General features: G+C 35.9%; 1 long non-coding RNA gene across 1 annotated transcript in view; it reads right to left on the bottom strand.

Annotated features, from left to right (window-relative positions):
* The window catches only part of LOC142836923 (uncharacterized), a 41,754-nt gene that overhangs the window by 12,198 nt on the left and 8,225 nt on the right, over positions 1-21,331 (bottom strand). Inside the window, exon 2 of the long non-coding RNA XR_012908174.1 lies at positions 5,033-5,130. This is a non-coding gene — a long non-coding RNA (uncharacterized LOC142836923). The remainder of the gene's footprint in view (positions 1-5,032; positions 5,131-21,331) is intronic.

Below are 21,331 nucleotides of genomic sequence, written 5' to 3'. Positions count from 1 at the left end.
CTCAGTGAAAGAAGGTTAATGCAGTTGCTGAGTATGATGCCTCCAGTACTTAGTACCAAAATCAGTCTTGCCACCACTTGCAATTATCCTCCTAAGACCCAGGTAATGGCCCATCTCTTTCTGCATGCTTTCAGTCAGAACATTAAGTTTGTCTCAAGGCTATTCATTCTAGCACAGCATACTATTGCTTATTCTGAATAAATTAGCCTAACGAGAATGATGTTTTATGAACTGGCCATCAGAATACTCTGCAGGAAGAGTTTGAGAAGAGTAAGGTCTTGCTCCAAGTTTGCATCTTTACACATAGCAGCAAAATGTGACATACATTTTCCAATGTTTTCTGGCACACTATAAATTTGTCCATTTTGCAATAGGCTTATCATCACATGAATGAGATAAAGTAAAAAATACTTGTGGGTTTGGCTTAATGGAACAAATGTATTCAGCATTGACTGCTCTCTTCATTCACATTAAGTAATAGGTGATGTTTTTCTATATTGACTTTTTTCTGCTTATGACAGATGACTAGATCTTCCTCTGATTTGTTTCTTTTCTGACTCGACATTTCTTGTAGGTGACTCACTTGCTACTAATGGCAATTTCTGGCTATTGACCAAATATGGCATAACTACTGAATTGAAACTTTTATATTGTTATAGCTCACTGTTGGTAAGTACAATTTTATGGGCTCCACAATATCTCTGACTGTGACATTTTATATGCAGGAACAGCAAAGACAAGTGCATATTAAAATCATCAACAATGGAATCACAATTTCAGTGTCTATCAACTTTACTGGAAAAAATACTTTTGTGTCTGTAGAAGTAAGGAAAGCAGATGATTTTGCAAACATTCCTATCTGTAAGAGATTTCTGTTTTTCATTAGAAGTTTTACGTCACTTGGCACACGGAATAAAATTGATCATTTATAAACTACTAACAAAAATGTTGATTTTATGTATTGTTTTTAGTCAAAGAGGTTTTTTTTTTTTCTGACATGTAGAACCTTGACAGTGGCAGTAGGCGCTATTTGGAAATCTCTTCAATTCATGCTCAATTATACTAGGACAGTTCTCATCCATATAGATTCCAACTGATCTTTGTATCATTTCTAATATGTTATTGGTTTAAACAATAAAACAATCCATATTTTTGTACTTCTGTGTTTGTAGCTAGAATGCAAGTTAACACCCTGTTTTATTATTGATTTTTATGAAGTCTTTATATATCTCGAATATAAACTGCTTTATATAGAAAGATAAAATATTTCCCTGCTTGTGTCACTTCTCTCTATTTCAAAAACCTGGCAATAACACTTAAATGTAATATTCCCAAATAAACAGGTTCTTCTAATCTGTCATGTGTAGTGTTTTTTTTTTTTTTTATAGCTGTGCCCACCAGATCTAAAAACACTTGTTGCTGACCATAGACCCAAAATCTTTTGGGAAAAAAATCTTTTACTTATAATTTATTTTTATTTTTTTTGAATTATAATATAACTACATCACTTCTCCCTTTTACTTTTCTTCATCCAACCTCTTCCATGTACAACCCCATACTTTTAAATTCATTCTGATTTTTCTTTAATTTTTGTGTCATATAAATGTAATGTAATATTGTTAATTATTATTTTACACACAGACATATATGTAAATGCAACCTGATCAGGTCGTAAAATGTTACCTTGTATGCTTATGATCTCAAGGCTGATCTCTTGATTTTGCTTAAACAAAGTCAGATGTCTGCTTGTGCTGTGTTATTAATTGTAAAAAAATAGAGAAAAATTTAGTCATCGTTAACTTTTCTAATACTATCAGGGATGTGGAATGTCTAATGGACACATTTCCATATAATTGTTATTGTTGCCTTAAGTGTTTTAAATGTGAACTACTCTTTTTTCAGGCCTTACTTTATACACAGTTGCTCATCAAATATGGCTATATTTTATATTATGGAATATTTTAGAAATATCTCATTTCCAACACACAGAATCTTAGGGTTTTTTTTTTTGTAAATCTATTCTAATGAGCATATGGAATACTTTTATAATCAGTATATCCAATTCTAGTTTGATAGTTAGTGACAAGGTCTTACTATGCAGTCTTCCCTAGCTTGGGCTTTACCATGTAGAACAGGCTGCCCAGAAACTTGAGAAAATCCCGTTTCTGACTCTTACATTCTATATCAGTGCTGTATATAATCATACTTGGTTGGAAGGCTTATTTTTTAATAGGGTAACTGTCTTAGAATACACTACGTAAATCAGGTTGACCTTGGATTCACAGAGACCTGCCTACCTTGGCCTCCAAAGGGCTGCTATTAGGCCATGTGCCATTACATCAGTTTGGAAACACAACTAACCTCATTAAGCTAATTGAATCATTTTGCAGTTCCAGTACATTTGTGTAGTGGTTCTTTAATTATACTGTGCTTTGGAATTTAAGAATTTATAGAATTTTGTAGATTTTATAGATTCTATTTAAAAACACTTGTTGTTGGTCATAGACCCCAAACTTTTTGGGAAAATATTTTTATTTATAAATTCTTCTTATTTTTTAAATTTATTTTTTGCATAATTTCTCCCTTTTGCTTTTGTTCATCTACCTCCTTCCATGTACAACTGTATACTTTCAAATTCATGACTCTTCCTTTAATTGTTTTATGTAAATGTAACATAATATTACTAGTTACTTTCACTGCACACACTCACACACACACACACACACACACACACACAGTGTAAATACAACCTGATCGAGTCATAAAATGTTACCTGTATGCACATGATCTCAAGGTTGACCACTTGATGTTGCTTAAACAATTAGAAAACTCTACACAATGCAGAGAACAAGACTCCCAGTTCTAACTGACACGTCTACAGCACAGTTCCTGCTGCTAAGACTCAGGGATGATTCTTGAAAGGGAGCAAAAATACTGTAAAACCCATAAGTACAACAAACTCGCTGTGAGACTGTGTCTTCTAGAAATATTAAACAGATTATATCCACGAAGTCTCATCAACCTGGCTACTTAAAGAACATGTGAAAAACGTGAGCACAAACAGACATGCCAACATAGAAGGGGGAGTGCTCACAAAACCTTGATCAATTATCTGATTCAGTGGTTTGGTGTCTTTCTTCTCTCTTTCTCTTTCTGTCTTTACTAATGAGTGCAATTGGTGGTATTTGTTTCTACTTCACAAAAGAAAAAAATTGCTACTTTTGATTATTATACACATGATATATTTCTACAAAGTAAATCAACAGGTTTGAGAAAAATATGTTTTTAATATTTAAATTTAATTTTTTAATATTTAAAAAAATTCAAGTGTGTACAATAAAACATGATCATATCTACCTCCCATCTTACCCTCCACCTTCTGCCTTACTTTTCCAATATACACACATTCCAATTTGATGTGCCTTTTTATTTTTGATGAGCAATTAAGTCCAGGTGGTGTTGCCTATATGTGTATCAGTGTAAGACCATTCACTGATGCATAGGAAACAAACTGTTGGCCATATTTCCAATAAAGAATGGTTCTCCCTCCCCACAATTATCCATTGTCAATCTTTCCTCAGTTTGAAGTGAAGTATGAAGATAACCTACCTCAATGACCACCAACCCAAAAGGAGTTGCACAATGCCTGCCTGTCACTAGGCTTTTTATATGACAGTCTGCTTTCTCTGGGAAAGACACTGACCTTCTTTTGTGGGATAGCTCCATTTAAATACCTCTTATATAATTCTTTTACATGATTCATGTATTATGTTTTACATCCTCTACCCAGACATGCCGTTGCCCATCCTTTTCATCCCTTTCTGTTACATTGTTCCTCCATCCCAGTAATGTCATCTGACTTTATTCCTCATCTTAAAATCCCCAGCTTGGCCCCTTACCAGGGTTCTACTAACTAGGTGCATTTCAATTTAAAGATTCAAAACTGGCATCTATATTGGAGAAAGAATATGTGACATTTGTCTTTCAGGTTTTGGGTTACTGCACTCAGAATGAATATTTATAGCTTCACCCATCTGAAAATTTTGCAACTTCATTTTTTTCTTTACAGAAAAATATTACTGTACTGTGTAAATGTGCCATATTTCATTATCCATCACTTGATAAACATCTAGACTGTTCCCACTTTCCCATCATGAATGTATCAGCAATGGACATGGATGAACAAATATCTTTGTAGTAGATAGAGCATCCTTTGGGAATTTACCCAAGAAAGGTATAGATCAATCATATTAAAGATAAATACACTTCTACATTTTTTGAGAATGTTTCACACTGATTATTGTAGTGGCTGAACCAGTTTTCTGTCCTACCAGCAGTGAGTAAATTTTCCCTTTCTATGCATCTATGTCAGCTACGTCCTATGTAGGTTTTATTTCCCAAAGATGAATGTTGCAATGGTTTCCTTGACATGCACCCTAAGATGGTTTGAGACATCTTGCAACTGACGAGACTCTTGTCTTTCACAGAAGGCTTCAAGTAAAGAGCATTAAATCCATAATCCTGCACGAAAATTTTACACAACATAAATTCAATGAGCTAAAATAATAGTATTACTTTTTCATGGCTTTTGTATTTAAGAGGTCACTACCAATTATTTTTCTGCTTGACATCTTCTGATCCTTAGAATGACAGGAGTGAAGGTCTTCTCAGTAAGCCATGAGACTGCCCTCTACTTGGCAGTCAGAGGCTACGCCCTGTGACTCATAGAGAATAGACTATGACTCATATAAACATAGGCTATAACTCAATGTCTTCTCTACATCTCTCTCTCATCTTATTGCTATAGGATGAGGAGTTCTAATTTGCCCTGTTTATGACCTAACATTTATAGTTTCCATAACAACTATGCTTTAAAAATACAGTTAGAACCATGGCAGTTATATCAGTTGAACCATAGAAGTTAGACGACAGTAAACACGGTTTCAGGTAATATCCGTCTCAACAAAAATAAATGAATCTTATCTGAATCCAATGTCTAAGAGTGCAATATCATTAGTAATGTAGAACCCACCTTCAGCTTCCAAGAGGCAATCAAAGCTGATATCAATACTGTATTGTTCTGGGAACTGTAGTCGGAGACTGCTCATTTGTTTCTTGACTGTCCATACCCTGAAAAATCACACAGAAACTATATTAATTACAGCACTGCTTGGGCAATTAGCTCCTACATATTTCCAGCTAACCCTTACATCTTGAATGAACCCATTTTTATTATTTTGTATTTTAACACACGACTTGTGGTGAGGTTTTGGGTATCTGTCTCCTTTGACAGATCCATGACATCTCCATGAGTCTGACTTCTTTCCTCCTCTATCTTCTTAAAATTCCCTCCTTACTCTAGTCTGCCCTGTCATAGGCCAAAGCAGCTTTATTCATTGACCAGTGGTAACAAAACACATTCACAGCATTCGGAGGGGAATCTCACAGCTGGGAGTCACATGGACATCCTGACCAACCATGGGAAAGTATCATTCTTAACACTAGGTACTGGTGATTTTGTTAGTCTATACCTGTAGTGGGAAGCATAGTCAGCCTAAGTGAGTTATCCTTCTTTAAGATATTTATATAACTATACCTATATCTGTATTTATATGTTTCTTTATTTTATATATATCTTTAAGATATATAATATAGACCCATCCCCTGTAACCTCAGAGAAACTCTGAATCACAGGTTGCACCTGCACACAGCAGACCAAGAGGTGAGTGATCAGTCAGTCAGTCAGCTGGACACTCCAATCTCTAGGCCCTCAGTACCTGGGCAAAACTCATGCCCCTCCCTCACCTGCCTCAGCTTTATGAGCTAGTCAGCAGGAAAGCTTCCTACCAGTAGGTTGCTTCAACAGCCCCATATGGATCAGACCCTGTAAGCTACAAGGCCCACTCTGACCCCAAACCCACCGAGCCCCTATGACCTCAGAGAAACCCTGAACCACAGGCTGTAACTGCACAGAACAGACCAAGAGGCTGCAACTACACAGAGTGAACCAAGAGAGCAGGCCAAGAGAGAACTCAGTGGCTCCCTGAGACACAGACAGTGACTGCACAGAGTAGACTAAGAGCAGCTCCCCTCCCTAAGGCACAGACAGCAACTACAAGGATAGGACAAAGAGGCAAAAACACTGCCAGCACCAACTGAAGAAAGATTCATCAGTCAAAGGAAATGATAAATAGAAGAATAGATAAAAGAAACGTGGTACATTTACACAATGGAGTATTACTCAGCAGCAAATAAATAAACAAATGAATAAACCACAATCAATGACATCATAAAAATTTTTTTTGCCATTTGAAATTTATTTATTAAAGATTTCTGTCTCTTCCCCACCACCGCTATGCAAATCAATGGAACTAGAAAAAAGCATCCTGAGTGTGGTAACCCAGACCCAGAAAGATGAACATGGTATGTACCCACTCATGGGTGAATGTTAGCTGCAAAGTAATGAATGGATAAGGAGCCTATAATAGTTCATGACCCCATAGAAGCTAAGTAACAAGGAGAACCCTAAGATATATATACATAGATCCATCTGGAAAGGGGAAATAGACAAGATCTCCTGAGAAAATTGGGAGTGTAGGGGTGATTGGAGAAGAGAAGGAAAGGTGGGAGGAAAAAGGGAGAAGGGGAGAGGAGTACTTGAGGGAACAGGATGGTCAAGATGGGGGAAGGACAGAGATAGAGAACAAGGAAATTGCTTGAGGGAGCCACTATGTGGCTAGCAAGAAACCTAGCACTAGAGAAGCTCCCAGGAATCCACAAGGATGATGCTAGCTAAGACCCTAAGCAGTAGTGGAGAGGGTGCCTGAGCTGACCTTGCCCTGTAAACAGATTGATGATTGTTTTAAATGTCACCATAGAACCTCCATCCAGCAACTGATGGAAGCAGATGCAGACAACCACAGAAGAGCATTGGGCTGAGCTCCCAAAGTCCAGTCGAAGAGAGGAAGAAGTGAGAATATGGGGAAAGAGATCAAGACTTTGATGGGGATACCTACTGAAACAGCTTAGCTAAGCTAATAAAAGCCATCCAACTCCAGCCTAACAGGGAAGGAACTAGCAGAGGACCATACTAGGCTCTCTTTATGTGGGTGACAGTTGTATGGCTGGGGCAGACTGTGGGGCAACTGGCAGTGAGACCAGGATTTATCCCTATGGCTTGTTCTGACTTTTGGGAACCCATTCTCTTTGAATGGATAAGTTGATCAGCCTAGATATAGTGGGGCGGGCCTTGATCCTGCCTCAAAGCAATGTGTTAGACTTTGTTGACGCCCCATGGGAAGCCTTACCCTCTGTGAGGAGTGGATGGGGAGTAGGATTGGGGCGGGAGGGGGGAAGGTGAAGGGAGCAGATAGAGGGGAGGGAATGGAAATAAATTTGGCAAGTAAAATGAGAAAAGATAGTTTTTTAAAATAAAATTGAAAAGATCTATAATATATAATTTATTAAATATGTATATGTATACATAAACTTACAATATATTGTGTAATTTTAGGCAAAAATAAAATAATATGATTTCTTCAAACTTTACCAAGCAACCTTGGTATTATTTGTCCCCAAATCCTCCTTTTCCTTTGATAGGACCTTCCTCTCTTCTCCCTAGCAGGCTTGCCATCCCATTTTTCCACTTCTGATTTTATGTCACCTGTATCCGACAAGTCCCTTCTTAAACCTCACCACTACTCATAGTCCCTTTATATATTCCTGGTTTCTTTGGTTACTCCATGATACATGCTCACATCTGAGGACTTGAAGCTAGGAATCACAGGTAAGACAGAAATGTGTCTGTGGCATTTGTCTGTCTGTCTTCTTTACCCTGCTCAATATAATACTTTCAGGTCCAGCCATTTACCTGAAAATAATTATAATTTCATATTCCTTTCCAGCTGAATAGTATTTCACCGTTTGTATGCACCAATTTGCCAGTTGAAGGACATTTAGGTTGTTTTTATTTACTGGTTATTGTGAATCAGGCAGCAAGGAATATTGCTGAGCAAAAATCTGTAGAAGATGAAGAGTACTTTGGACATACGCCAGGGACTGGAATAGTTGAATCACAGGGTAGATTTACGCTTAGTGACTTTTTCTTTTCTTTTTTTTTGAGGATGCTCAACACTGGCGAGCAGAGTGGATACACCAATGTGCTTTCCCACAAAGGGTGAATGAGTGTCTCTTCTTCACCACCTCATGAGCATCTGTTGTCTGTTGTTTTGTTTATCATGTTTTGCAAACTGCCAAGGGAAGGAAGCTGTTGAACTGTGCTACCCCATCTGCAACAACTATGAGCCACGGCACTTACCAAGCATGCCAAGATAGGCACAAAAGTGCAAGAGTTGGCATTCATATTTCAGTGGCACCAACATCTTCCTAATTAAACTTAAAATCCATCAAGTAGGAGAGAAATGATTACCAGTACTCGATACGTTGTCAGATTTCCAGGGCTAGAACCATAGGGTTTCCGTGGGCCCTAGAAAATAAACTGCTGCTGATAGTTTTATAGAACAGTATAATTCCTTACTATAGTCTAAATCTTATCTTTATATTCACAGACTGATTAAGGAACCATCCCTCATCTAAGAAGCCTTTCTTTACAACAAATGGAAACCCTCACAGAAAACCATAACTGGACATAATACAGTGATCAACAGATCCTGGGATCCCGGCCACAACGGATACAGCTGCATCAAAGCTCATAACTCCACAGGAAATGAGATATTGGGGAAGAGGGGCAAAAGGACTGTCACAGCCAGAATGCTCGGAAATCTGTTCTCCTAGAACTGGCTGCAGAAGTAATAATGGAACAATGATAATATCAACAGACATTTTAGTGTAAGATGGTGAAACTTTCAAGGTGTCCCATCATTAGAAAAGGAAGTACAGGTAACTAATCACTGATAGGAGGAGAATTGGGTGCTTCTGGGGATAAGCCTCATTGTTGGTTATCCAGGGCACAGTGGTCAGCCTTGAAACAATATATACACAAAAAGAGAAAATTCATAACATATATATAATATATATAGATGATATAGATATAAATCTACATGGAAAAGATAGGTAGATAATATAGATATATTAATAATAAGAAACAAGCTGTTGAGGGTGTGGGTGAGTGAGAGTACTTAAAGGAAGGATTTCTAGGAGAGGCTCAAGGGAAGAAAGGGAGTGGGAAAATGATATAATTTACTTCAATTATGAACAAATTTTAAACATGACACAGATAGTTTAATTTTAATCTTTCTTTATATTCTTTATGATGAACAATGTTTGTTTTAGTTTATTTGATTTTACCAAAGTGATATAAAATCTGAATTTTAAATCCTACCTTTAACAGCAGCAGCAACAACAACAACATATTCTCTAGTGTCTGAAATCAATGTCTAAATCTAAGGTAATTTCTGTTTTTCATATTTATTTGTTTGTTTTTGCTTTGTTGAAAATGGTTCCAGACTTTGTGTTTGAAAGGAAAGCACTCTAAGATCGCCCAATTCTTTTGCTATAGTTTGAGCGATCCAGGAAGCTATAGCTTTCCAAACATTCAATTTTGTTACTTTGAAATAGCAATCTGCAAAGTTCTCTTTCAGAAAGAGATTATATTTCCTGGACGGAAACATCCCTTCTGTCGCTATCACTCTTCAATAATATCATATGCCTGGAAATGCTACTTCCCCTGTGCTGGGTGACAGGACGTTCATTCCATTTGCTTTGCAGAATAAACATCATAGTTTTCTCAATTCAAGTTCTCCGACATTCTAAATTAAATTCAAGTTGTATTCAGCCTCCTCAAAATTGTTTCAGAAGCAAGTATTCATGTATAAATCTCCTCACTGAAAGCAATTTAACTTTGAATTTATAAATCTTCAGAACAGCAACATTTAGAAACATTAAAATTTTCACTCATGTGACACTGGTGTCCTTTGTAAGAATACTCTGCTAGAGTCATTCTATGTAAGTTGATGCAAGAATGTCCTGTTTGATTTGGAGATTCTCTACACTGTTACACATTCATTTATTTCTCCAGCTTTACTGTCACAGAATTAACACATAAAATTAGTAAGTTAGCAAGTACAATATGATGTTATGTAATTTTTTATATATGAAAACTTTGTGATTACCACAATTAAGCTAATTGACATACCTTCTTTGATACTTCACTTTTATGAGTGTGTACAATGTCAATTCTTTATTTCTCTTCCTTCATACAAATAACAAATTAATTATTAATTGTAATCATGATGTGGCAAAATAAGACTCCAGATAATTTTTTACACCTTTTATATCCTACAAAGATTCTTATTTTATGTGCTCAGAAATATCATATTAGTATGAAATTGCAATAAGCATATGAAACTTAAATTCAGTGAAAATACTTAGGATTCCTACAATTTTATTATATAGGTTTTAATTATAAAATTAGTAGTTTTCACCGGGTGGTGGTGGTGGACGCCTTAATTCCAGCACTTGGGAGGCAGAGGCAGGGGGATCTCTGTGAGTTCAAGGCCAGCCTGGTCTTCACCAGAACTAGTTCCAGGACAGGCTCCAAAACTACAGAGAAACCTTGTCTTGAAAAAAAAAAAGAGTAGTTTTAGTAGTTTTCTACATCTTCTTATGTAAACTAACAAAATCATATCACCATTTTCCTTTAAAAATAATTACACTGTCATGAAATATGCTTATTTTAAAACTAAATATGTGATTAAAGAGAACTGTTACAGAGTCCTTTATTTCTTTATACTTTGCAACTGATGAATGTAAGAACTTTAGAAGGATGTGAGTAACTCCACATGCAAATATCTTGTTACTCAGTGAATGAATTTTATTTCAAACTTCACCCTTCATAAGATGCATTTCAGATTGGCTGAAGCCTTCTCATGTATGCTATGTCCATGTTTTGCTTGTATATACATTAAATGTAGCAGGGCAATATTATTTTATAAAATTATAGTTCTACTAATCATTTAAAAGCACGATAGGCAGGTATTTCTCTCCACACACTGTCTCCGTTGCCAGCTTCTGGCCTCATCTTCAGTTAGTGTGAAGCTTCCATCTAGTCACTCACTCTGAAATAAACATTCTTTAGCATTTGTTGTCATGTAAATGGATGAAATGGAAGTTTCTCATACTAAATTCTGGTAAAATGTGTTCATCACCATTTTCAAGGATAGTCTGATGGGATATGGAATTCAAAACTGGTATCTTTTGATTTCCTGGGACATCTCCACAATGCTACTGCAGTCTCTGCTGTCTGTGAGTTGGAGAGAGCATACTCCTTCATTTGTGTTTGGAGGTTTTCGTGATTTTGTATATCACGCCTGAGTCTGGAGTATGTCGATCTACATCCTTTTCCATTTCTCTAGCACAACAATCTCTGACTTTTGGGAAGCTTCAAGTCACAGTTTTCTATCGATCACTTTTTGTTTTGTTTTTGTTTTTCGAAACAGAGTTTCTCTGTAGCTTTTGGTGCCCGTCCCGGAACTAGCTCTTGTAGACCAGGCTGGCCTCGAACTCCCAGAGATCCACCTGTCTCTGCCTCCCGAGTGCTGGGATTAAAGGCGTGCGCCACCACCGCCCGGCTTCTATCGATCACTTTTTAAAAGCTGCCTGGTTTACTTCCTATCATCTACTCTCTTGACCATTCCAGTATGTATTTATTTAACTATGATTTTCTTCTACAGTTGCACGATGGTCATTCTCTCTATTTTCCTTATATCATTTTATTCTCTAAATAAATACCGTAATTCCTATAGAGCTGTTTTCTAAAAAGCTCAAACTCTCGCTGAATTGGCCAGTGTCAATCTCTTAGCTCCATTTCTTTTAAGAACTCTATTGGCAATAGGTAATAAGTTTCAGTAAAGTGTATCTTTGGTTCTTTTGACCAGCCCTCTGCAAAGGTCTGTGAGCCATGTGGATAACCCTATTAGATTGTGCCGCCTTGCTCCACATTGGCTTCCACCCACTGTAAAAACAGAGAACTGTGATTTCTGTCTGCTTAGATTCAACCTGCCCTATTCTTATTAACTCAAGGTCTTTGCCTCTAATATTGCAAATTGCTCTACAGTTGTGATGTTCCGTCATTTGTTCATCACGAGAATCACAGCCCATTTGTGTTATTGCCTTCTTTTGTAGATACTCTTCCTAATCCTACTTGGCGCTGCTCTGCCCATTTCACTGACAATTCTTTCCTTCTTACTGTTCTCAGTTCTTTCTGTGACATTACTAGCGTGCCTTTGCCATCTATTTTTGATACATTCTGTTAGACCATTATCCAAAAGTTCTACGTTATTTTCATGTATTTTTTCCCTGGACTTCTATTTTTTTTTTTATCATTTTGAAGGTTTTTTATTTACCTTATGTAGAAATTCTCTATTGTTCAATTAGTGGAGTGGACCTCCCAATTATAGAGAAGGAATAGCAGACCCCAAAAACAAACAAACAAAAAACAAAAACAAAACAATGGACTGCTCTCATTATTGCTCAGAGAAGCTTTTGTTTGCTTCTTGGTGACCATTAATGCATGGTAACATAATACAGGTCAAAGTACTGAGAAGTAACTGTCCCAAAGAGGAAATCTGTGTAACGCCCTCCAAACACAGTAAAGATCAAAGAGGAGGTAGAAAGAATAAAAACCAGAGAATGGGGGCATTGCATTGATATGCTTCCAACCAGATACGATACATTTCAACCGTCCAGAAAAAAAGAATATGAAAAGAACACAAACCTTAGGGAATTAGGCTAATAGAATGTTCAAACCTAGGAATTCAAGATAAAATTGCAGTATCAGAGAGAGAATGTCCAATAGCCCCCCTCTCTCTTGCATTCACACACAGAGAGAGAAAAAGAGAGAAAGAGAGAGAGAGAGAGAGAGAGAGAGAGAGAGAATGAGAATGTATGACTTTGTTAAAGAATAAAATTTAAAGCATTCCAAAACAATAGCATGAAAATGTGAGATGAGTTCTTGCCATCAGATACAGTAAGAAATGATCATTAACTTTGAACCTCACCATTAATGGACAAGCATGGATATTTTGACATTAGAGGATAATTATTAAACTTTCTTCCTAAGTGTGATTCAAATGAAAATGTAATGTTTATTGATATTTGATTTACATTTTCCCTACTGACATGAACATAGCTGTGTTGGAACCCAAACATGTCTGTTTAATTGCTAAACTTCCCAGGTTTCTCAAAAATTAAATACATTCATGTTAAGTGTATCAACTACCACCAAACAAGCACATCAACATCAGCTGAGACTTCTCCTTTAGGTTAAATTGTAACTTTCTTATTACAAAAAAAGAGTGTGTGTGAGAGAGATTGCTTCTCTCTATGTCTGTTCTCCACTAGCATTCTACTTGACATTAGCTTTGAAAGGAACCTGATTCCTTTACTGATCCCTTTAGTACTCTGATCCTAGAAGAATATAAGAAGTTACCTGGTATAAACGAACTAAGTAGCTGGCCTAGAACAAACTACAGAGAGGTTGAATCTGAGCTAGCAACATTTTAGTCAAGCATACATGAAAGAGAAATGTTTACTTGCTGTATGCCACTGTGATTTTATTGTTACTGGTTATGCACTATTATCCCAGGAACAGAAGATTGAAACATTAAGGTAGAATCAAGATATAGGAATATTTAATTAGGCAAATATAATAACAAAGCAGTAGATAATCTTGTTTGCTTGTACCAGCAGGGTTCAATATTCTTCAATGCTATTAATCATTGGTCTTAGAAAAATTATTTTATTTCTCAGTTTTCTTAGTTATAAAGTAATAATAATAATGGTGTTTTGTTTAAAAAAAGATAATTATTTAATATTTGCTAGCATGATATAGAGTGCATACATGGCCCTCAATGGTTTAGCCACTATTAAATGTAGACTAGTTCAAACTATAATCAGCTGGCCAAAATTTTAAGTGTATTTTGACAAAACTTGTTTAATTGAAAACATGGATTTTTTTAAATAAATTAGAACATTGTTTTGTATTCCCAGTATTCTCACTATACATATCAACTTGATCAATTTAATATAAATTTATTATAAAATGTTCTTTACATGTTTTTTAAATTTCTAATGCTTGGAACAAACTGTAAGTTAAATGATAAGTGAATGATTGATACATGAATATTAATAAAAATCCAGAAACAACTATTTACACCAATTTTGAAAAATATGTATTTTTTATTTGTTTATTATAAGTTGTATTTTAAATATGAATGTGCTTAAAATATATTTTTTTAAATTGCAAAAGCAAAGTAGTATTTTTCTCAGGGAAATTGCTTCTCATTTGTATCACAGATTTAATAGTGTCTCTACACTATAATGTTCTACTATAATATGTTATCTTTAATGAGCATAACAGTCTCCAGGTGGTTTGGTTGCTTACTATTATTGCTGCTGAGGACTGGTGATTTTAGGGGGAAAAAAAGTATTTGTTCGTGTTTTGTTATTTCAAGCTAGATCTGAATTTGAAAAGTTTCTCTAACAGCAATTTAGACATTGCAGTTTTAGGCTAATGCATAAAGGGCAGGAAGCAGAAAACATGTAGCCATAGTATTATAAAGATTTCCAGTACCAAGGCAGCGGTAGTGCAAGCCTTTAATCCTAGCACTTGGGAGGCAGAGGCAGGCAGGTCTCTGTGAGTTCAAGGCCGGCCAGGTCTACAAAATGAGTTCCAGAACAGCCAGGGCTGTTACACAGAGAAACCCTGTCTGAAAAAGAAAAAAAGAAAAGGTTTTCTAGTCATAGTTATGGAGCAGAAAAGATGTTGGGAGAAGAGAAAAGATAGAACCCAGATTCAGGCGGTGAGGAAAGAAAATGATTCTTGAACTGTTATATAATAAAAACACTGTTTTTACTTATTTATGGTCTGTGTTACCACTCTTAAAAGTCGTGTCTCAGAAAATTTTGAGATATAGGGATCTAGATACTATACTTTCCATATCTCCCGCCCCTTTTTAAATTCAAGTGGTCAGAGTTAGATTTTGAGACACATTGGAGAACAGTTTTGTTTTAATAATTTAAAAACATTAATCTGACTCTCAAATTCAGAATGATTTATATTTTGATCTTTCCTAGATATATTGGCATGGATGCTTATAGATGGGAATGTTTAGGTAGCAAATGGTGCCATAATTTTATGCCTAGCTATCTTAGAAAAATCAAAATTCCATGAAGAAAAATGAAGAACAAAATATCAGAATAATGATTCCTCCCTTCATCCTCTGTCACTATTCCTTTCCTTGGTTAGTTAAATTCTGGACCGCTTGGGAGGTCTGAGAGAGTGCATTTGGATACTAACACATGCAGGTAGGTACAGTTTGGAATAAATATCTCAGGACAAAGAATGGAAAATCAAATGAGCCAGTTCAATGCTCATAAATGTCAGCTGGTAACTGGCAATGAGATGTATCACACACCACACTGCAGCCGACATTGAGATGTCTTCCTGACAAAGCTACAGGGTAGAGCAACTGCATCAGTTAAGTCCCCAAGCTCAGCTGAAAGACATACAGTATGGTCCCCGCTGAAAGCAGCCACTGCAAATTGGGTTCTGTAGATCATATACTGTCATTTGGGGTATATATTACAGTATTATAGTTTAGCTTGATTACACTGTCATTCTCACTGAGCCCACATTATATGAAGACAGGCAGGAGGTCTTTTGTTCACTGACATTCATAATTTAGCAGAATATTTTCAAAAAGGTTTAGAAAAATATCAACTAACTGAGACTAGATGTTTTCTTTGAAAACATTATTAGTAGAAAATGTCATGCAGTGTGTTTTGATCGTATTCATTCTTTTCCCAACTCATTCAAACTCCATTCCTCTTCCTTATCCTTTCAATTTTTCACCTTCTAATTATTTTTTTGACACCCATCAAATTCAGTTTGTGTTTCTCATATATTCTTGGACACGAGGACTTCCATTGTTGTCAACTTACCAGGGGCTACACTCTTGAAGGAACGTGCCCCTCTTTCTCCTAGAACCTATCAATCCTATTGCTCCTCAGCTGCGGGCAGTGGGTAGTACTTTTTGTCTACCTCTGATTTGTATCTGGAGATATAACATTTAATTTAATGATTAAATTAATTAAATTAACTTATTTTTTAAAAGTTTGCACAGGTCTTGTGCATGCTGATATAACCACTGTGAGTTCATATTACAGGCCAGCTGTCCTGAGGGAAAAAAAAAGACCTCTGATGTAATACTAGCTGTGGTAGTTTAAATGTAATTGGCCTCCACAATCTCATAGGGGTGTCATGATTAGTAGGTGTGGCTTTGTTGGAGGAATGTGTCATTGCTGGGATGGTCTTTGAGGTTTCCTATGTTCAGGATACCTTAGTGTGTCAGTCAACTTCTTGCTACCTTCAAAATGTAGCCAGAACCACATCTGTCTGCATGCCTCCATGCTCCTCATGATGATGATAATGGACTGAACTTCTGAAACTGTACGTAAGCCACCACAGCTAAATATTTTCTTTATAAGAGTTGTTGTGGTCTGAATCAGAGACTGTGCTCTCATTTCTGGGACACCCAGGCCTGAGTAATCAAACAAAAATTATAATAATTACAATATTTTTTTGGCCAATGGCTCAGGCATATTCCTAGCTAGCTCTTACATCTCAAATTAACCCATTTCTCTTATTTTATATTTTACCATGAGCCTTGTGGTTTGTTACCTCACATCTTGTTTCTACATGACATCTGCCTCACCCCACCTTCTTTCTTCCTGCATTTAGTTTAGCTTTCCCACTTATGTATATTCTGTCCTGATATCAGCCAAAGCAAATTCTTTATTATTAACCAATGGTAATAAAACATATTCACAGCATGGAGAGGGGAAACCCACATCAATGGTCATCATATCTCTTCACAGCAATAAAAATCCTAAGACATTGGCAAAATATCATGGTGGTAACCAACCACTCTCTTATGAGATTTAAATCCCACTCCACAACATGAAACCAATACATGTCAGAATTATTGGATCGATAACCTGTGATGAAATAGCTCATGGACCTTAGAGCATCACCTACTATTATGCTGCTATAAGGACATAGAATTAAACTAAACTTGTAATGTCTTGTTACTCTGCCCATAGATTACTGCATCTTTCAACTCCCATTAGAAAAGAAGAATCTGTGTTGTTTTTTAACTAAGTCTCTCTCATTCTATTTTATCAATAAACACTCAGGAGCCAAATACGGTAATGAAAATCTGCTAGTTCAGAAAGGCAGAGAAAGCTCCCAGCTGCTTCCTCCTCCCCCATCATCTCAGAAAAAGAGCTTTCTACTCTTCCATTTCTAACAAAAACTCTCTCCACATTCTACTTCTTGTGAGTTTCTGTCTCCTTCTTCCTGACTTCCTCTTATATTCTATGATTTTTTTTTCCCGGTCGACTGGTTGCTTGCTCTTCCTTTGTACCTATGGTTGATTTTATTTCATACTGTTTATATTATTCAAGCAGAAAGTGATGTGGAATTCCCCTCTGTATACTGTGAATACCATTGGTTAATTAAGAAACTGTCTTAGGCCTGTGATATGGTAGAGTAGAGCAAGGTGGGGAAAACTAAACTGAATGCTGGGAGAAAGGAAGCAGAGTCAGGGAGAAGCCTTGGAGCCACCAGCAGAGACAGACATGATGAAACCTTGCTAGTAGGCCACAAACCTCATGGTAAAATATAAAATACTAGAAATGGGTTAATACTAGATGTAAGAGCTAGCTAGCAATACAATTAAGTGATTGGTCAATCAGTGATTTAAATAATATGGTTTCAGGGCTGAGCAGCTGGAAACAAACAAGAGGGCTCCTACAACAAGAAAGTTCTTGGATTAAAGATATTTGGTAGAGCTGAGCCATTGCACCAAAAACAATTTTTTTTCCAGCAAATAATGCAACTTTGGGGTTTACAGTGCAATCAAAAATCTTGCAACATTTCTCATTTTTGTCCAAATGAAAAGAAAAGATTTTAATTCAAACACAGTGAAACAATTTACAATAATGAAACTATTTCTGACAAGCTTAGCAAAATGTGCAATGTGGCTGCATTTGGCAGTTTCAGGTTTACTTCTAACTTCAAAGTTCTATAGAATGTTTGTGTCAGTCTCATATGAACTCAGCTATTTGAATGTCCTGAGCAGCTCTTAGTCTGAAGCTGATCTTAGGTTGATGTTTGTCAGCTTGGTGGCATTACTACAATCCAAGTGGATTTGTCATTGCAGGGCCCCATCATCTGGGAGACCTCAAAGGTTATTGTTAGGGCAATTTTCTCTTTTTCTTGGGACATGTTTTTTTGATGATATGTCCATTCTTTTTCAAATGTTTTTCGTTTGTTCAATGGTCTCTGGATTCTTTAGTTGGATGCTTTTATGTGCCTGAAAAGATAAAAGCAAAACCCTGCCCCAGCTCTAACTTTGGGTGGGAGGTTCTTTTCTTGGTAGTTATATCTTTCCTAGGAAAATGTGGTTTGGGCAACAGAAAAAGTATTATCTTTCAATTATTTTTTTGAAATATACCAATATTCCTCTTTTCCTTTATTTATATTTATATTCTCTCTCTCTCTCTCTCTATATATATATATATGTATATATATATATATATATATATATATATATATATCCAAGGTTTTATATATATATATCCAAGGTTAAAGTGTATTTATTTTTAAATGTAATCTATCATTTTTAATAGTAATCTATCATTTTAAATGTAATTTATCATTTTCTTGCTGATTTATTCTGAATTTGTTTCCTGGCAAATTTTAAAATCTAGTCTTAATTAAGCATGAGCCTATTTTCCCACTATTTTATTATTTTCAGACATTTTGTCTGTTTTGCCTACATAAGCTACATAAAATTTTAAGGCTTTGCTAAGTTTTGCTAGGTTTTGTCATTTCCATTCATGCATCCCACGATCAGATAGATATCTTTGCCATTTATCTGCCCATTAGTGATTTTCCATTTTGATGCGTGCACACCATGAATTATGCAGAAGACATAAATTTCCTTTTGTCATTCTTATGTTTATCCTATAGCCAACAGTGCTGCTATTACTTCAGTGTATTATTCTGATTTGGTAGTGTCTTTCTCAGTAAGAATAAGCCATGCATTATCCAAAATACTGTGACCATTCAATTGGTCCTCACTGTGTAATGATGCCTCTTTTGGGAGATGGGTGTGTGGTTTAGGGATGGGGAGTTACAGGCAACTGAGCTATTTCCTCTGTGTGGGAAGGTATTACCCCTTTGCTTCCACATCCTGGTCACAAAAGACTTCTTGCAGGTACCAGTTCCACTGTAATACCTTTCCTTCCAAGGCTAAGCTGTGAGGGAATCTCCCTTTGAACAACCCAATAATTACAGTAATGGTTCCTCCTATGGCAATGACTGAGTATAAGGTTCTCCATGCCTTGTAAAGTATCATGATTATTTTTTTAAAGAGAGAATATTTATTCTCCGTATGTGGAAAGTGTTTGCAATAGAATCCAACAGGCAAATGTTGATGGATGCCTTTTTGCCTTATGAAGCGTCCCCAGCTGATAATTCATCAATAAATATGATATGCATAATTAGAGTATCATCTGGTTCATTATTGGTCTGGGTTGCATTCATAGAGAAGTGCTTACTGGTATTCACAAAAGCTGCTCTTTGTTTCTGTCCCCATTGGAAATTAGCTGGTAAATTTCTAGTTAGGGGTTATAATAATCTGTAAATATGGTAAGTGCTTTCTCTAGTGTGCGGACATACCAATTATGAATGTATATGAGTTTTATCACTAGGTGTTTGGATAAAATGCATGTACCACCAATACCTGCTCACTGTAACTCTAGTATTTAGAAACAACTAACTTTCAGAGATCCAACTATCTCCGCTGGGATTAAAGGTGTAGGCTACCACCACCATGCTCAAATATTTCATCTTAGCTCCAAATAACTCCAACTCTTGGAGATTCAGAAAACAAGTTTGAACTGTAGTAGTAACTTCTTAAATATACTTAAAGCATTTAAAAATCTCTTAACTGTGTTTTTAATACCAACCAACACAAATATCCTTTTTATTTGACAAGAAAACTCAAAAGTTAATGTCTAAGATTGTATTGCAATGTGGCAATCTACAGTCTAACATTCTAACATGGAATTAAGACATGTGATTTAAGAAATCCCATGTTTCTTTCCATGCCAGTTAAGACAAGTTCGTCTTTGGAAAATTATCACTTGAAAATATTATTATTTTTATTTTTTCATACCTGAACCAATGAAAGGTATTCGTCAGCCTTTATAAATTAGTCTGGATTGAGTGACCAAGCTGTCTGATGAACTATCACCTTCGGTATTCAGGAGGTCTCTTCTGTTTGAATCTAATCTTTATGAATCTGGAGGGTATCCACAACTTTTCTTCTGTGGACACAGAAGCAAAGCCACGTCCTCAATGGAGCACATACGGTGGTTTCTATAAAATATACTGCATGAGTTCATTCAACAGCTTATGTCTACTATCCAATGTCTCTGTGCAGTTGTTGTTCCTTTCTCATTAGCATTTTAAAAATTTAGATTTAGTTAAGGACTGTGAAATATATCTCTGGAAGTCTTTCTTACCCCTTTCTGTTTATTAAGCATGTCTTTTACAGTATGATTAGATCTTTGTATAACCACTTGTCATGTAGGACTGAGGGGCATACCTGTACTATACTTCATGTTGAAATATGCAAAAAATTGTTTCATTTTACTAGAGACATATGCTGGAGCATTATCAGTATTAGTTTATACAGGTGTCCCCATAATAGCCATAACTTTTAATAAATTTGTAATTATAGAATCAGCCTTTTCAGAACTTAAAGCAGTTGCTCAGTGAAATCCAGAATATGTTTCTATGGTATGGTCCACATACTTTAATTTTCAAAACTCTGTAAAGTGAAAGTCATCTATTTGTCAAATTTCATTTCTTTGGATACCTTTTTGATTACTTCCTGAAGGTATTGGAATTTGATTATTCAAAGAAAAAATAGGACATTTCTTCTAATTTCCTTGGCTTGTTATCAAGTGATAAAAATTTCTTTCTTCAAACCTTTGCTGTTTACATGTTCATATGAAATTCTGAGGCATCAAATACATTTCCTATTAATAATTGATTGATCTCATCATTATCTTGTGCTAGAGGGCCTGGTAGACGCTAGGAAATCTGATATGTATTATTATAATAGATGGTTTCTATTTCTGATTACTTGTAATTGAAAAATAGTGAAGTTAATTATAAATCATCCATAAAAATTTTAGCAGTTTTAATATGTAAAACAACTCTTTCTGCATTTTAAAA

Source organism: Microtus pennsylvanicus, chromosome 17, assembly GCF_037038515.1.
Source record: "Microtus pennsylvanicus isolate mMicPen1 chromosome 17, mMicPen1.hap1, whole genome shotgun sequence".
Classification (NCBI taxonomy): Eukaryota; Metazoa; Chordata; class Mammalia; order Rodentia; family Cricetidae; genus Microtus; species Microtus pennsylvanicus.
This window is presented reverse-complemented; position numbering and strand designations above follow the sequence as displayed.